Below are 3,178 nucleotides of genomic sequence, written 5' to 3' on the forward strand. Positions count from 1 at the left end.
ACTCGAAATTGAGTACACTAATGATGGAGATGATGATGATGAGGATGATGGAGAAGCTGAAGATTGCTAAACTCAAAGGAAATTTCTAAGACATTCCAAGGTAAAATTGCTAAGTATATCTATACACTAGTTATAAAGCATACAGGCAAGCACGCGACTCTGTTATATATATACAAAAATTGCCGTTTTGTGTGCAATAGGAATGTTCCCCCAAAAGATTGCAACTGCCTTGAAAGAGATAGTCGAGTAAGTTGTGCATGAATCTCGTATCTAAAGTTACGAGATCAATTTTTGTTAATATTTTTTCCTTTGAGCTTATTACACGAGTTTTCTTATTGGGATTTACTCTTTTTTTTTTTTTTTTGTGTACTTTATAAATTATCAGACAAACGGAATTTACCAAATGCATGAAGGTAATGACTGCAGGTTTTTCTCGTCATCTAAAAAAAAATTGCATGTGTTATATGGAATAAATAAAATAAAATGGGTCAAGATTCTGTCTTTTAAATGGATGACGAGTAGTATAAAATGAAAAGATAACAAAGTAACAAAAAGATTATTTGACGAAAAGATTACATATGGAGTAATATATAAGGAATGAATTAAATAAAGCGGGTCAAGACTCAAGATTCTATCTGTTCAAATAGACAAGTAGTATAAAATGAAATAAAGTACAACAAAGTACCATAAAGAAATGTTTATAGTATTAAATAAAGCAGCTCAAAATTTAATATGTCTAAATTGAAGGTGTTAAAATCAAGCATTTATCACTACTATACGCCAAAAATTATACCTAGTAATAAATAAGCAACTTTATTTTCTTATATTTACATACCAGTTAGGGACACGTATTGCTCTGGTATCAATTGTCATATCAAGGGTTTAACACTACGTCAAAAGTTTTAGCAAGTAGCAAAGATACAATTTTATTCTCTTATACTTACTCGCGTAGCAATCAATGTTAAGATTTCGATGGTAGGATGTTGGATTAGACCCTCTAATTAAGCCTCTGCCCAACAGAATGACAACAAAAAGGTTAAAATTAAAATTAGCAGTTTGAGTTAAAATTGTACGTGTTCTCTTTAGAAAAGAAAAGAAAAATAGAAAAAGAAGTTAAATAATGATTGGTTGAGAGGAATAATTATAGCTCAAAAGATGACGACACGAACTGTTTATAGTCCTAAAGAGTAAAGATCATTCTCCTGCATGCACTTGCGCCTCAATTTCTCTTTTAAAGCCTCTCTTTCTTTGACTGTCTTACTGTACTCTTCTTGATGAATATTATCACATCAATATTTGAAGTTTAATTTGAACTGAAACTTATATAGGAGGGAAGCTAAGGATATGATAACAAGTAAAAACGTAAAAAAACGTCCAAGGCTGTACGAACTATTTCACTATAATAAAAAATTAAAAATCAACAAACAACACCACTAATAGCGCGCGTAAATACTATCGTTGAATGTTTATATTGAGTTAGATAATACAATTGCCCTCTTGAATTCTGTGTTGGTTTATTGGTTCAAGATTAATAAGGAATAAGTTCAGGATCATATGACAGTGAGCAGGGACGGAGCCAGAAATTCGGTTGAGGGGGGGCGAAGAAGTAGGGAAGGATTCAGAAATTTTTTCCAGTAAAGATGAAACATTAAAGCAAAAGAGATAATTTTTTTAAAAAAAAACACTTATATATATGTGTGTGTATTAAATATTAAACAGCTATTAAAAACGTGACTATGTTGAAATTATAGGGAATGAGTAAAAAAAAACTGTTGAAGCCAACTATAAAAAAATATGTCAATGCCAAGATTCAAACCCTTATCCTTTAGCATAAATCAATATGTGCTCAACCAACTCATCTAAATCAACCCTTGTTAACATTTAAGAGTTTTATTTTACTAATATTAACACATATACTATATATACATATATACATACAAAAATTATATATGGGGTGGGGGTGGGGGTGGGGTGAGGGGGGGCAGCTGACCCCCGTGCCCCCCTTTGGCTCCGTCCCTGACAGTGAGTCAGAACGTCCCAAACATAAAATAGTTATGTCATGTAGGCAAAAAGTCCTTCCTCCCTGCATGTCGGAAGCTCGGCATGCGTGACACGGACTACTCATGCACAGCTCAGGCTGGATGCCTCATTGATTCTCCCAAGTGCAGGAAGCTGGTTTTTGACGCCCTTGCTTTTGCCATTGCCGAGTTTGGCTAAAGAGATTGTTGTCCTACTTTAAGAGTGAGAGAGGTCAGGTTTCACGCTCTGAACTTAGATGATCGGGAAACCTTCAGCTCCCAGGAAATTAGTACGGCCGCTAACTAAGCCACTGATTGATACTTTACGCTAGGTTGGGTCAAGTTGCTCCAGGTCAGTAAGCGTTCGGGCAGGGACGGAGCCAGAAATTCGATTGAGGGGGCGAAGAAGTAGGGAGGGATTCAGGAAATTTTTCCAATAAAGACGAAATATTAAAACAAAATGGATAATTTAAAACAAAAAATTACCTAAGAAATATAGTTGTAAATATTGTTGGATATGCACGAAAAATAAAACACATCGAAACTTTATACAAATATTTATAATAAAATATGAAACATAATTAATTTGATAAAATAATTTGAATAGAAAACACGTTATAAATTAAACATCTCATTATTAATATAAAAGAATGTTATATATATATATATATATATATATATATATATATATATATATATATATGTGTGTGTGTGTGTGTGTGTGTGTGTGTGTGTGTGTGTGTGTGTGTGTGTGTGTGTGTGTGTGTGTATTCAAATGAGGACAAGTATATTATAGAGGATTGTGAGGACAGATGTAGTGTGTGCCATTAGCCGGTAAGTCGTGTGCATGACCGAATGTAGTCGTGTGCCACAGTTTGTATGTCGCGTGCTAGATTTGTTAATTTATAGAGCTTGGGTTCGAAACCTGATATTTACATTTATTCTTGTGTGCCATTATGTATAAAGTTGTGTGCCTGGTATTAATTTGTTGTGTGCCCATTATTTGTCCTCACAGTCCTCTATATATTGTTGTCCTCATTTGAACTCAACCCTATATATATATATATATATATATATATATATATCTGTGTGTGTGTGTGTGTGTGTGTGTGTGTGCGCGTGTGTGTGTTAAATATTAAAAAAGCTATTAAAAATGTGAC

The sequence above is a fragment of the Ipomoea nil genome, unplaced genomic scaffold, assembly GCF_001879475.1.
Source record: "Ipomoea nil cultivar Tokyo-kokei standard unplaced genomic scaffold, Asagao_1.1 scaffold1936, whole genome shotgun sequence".
NCBI classification, from domain to species: Eukaryota; Viridiplantae; Streptophyta; class Magnoliopsida; order Solanales; family Convolvulaceae; genus Ipomoea; species Ipomoea nil.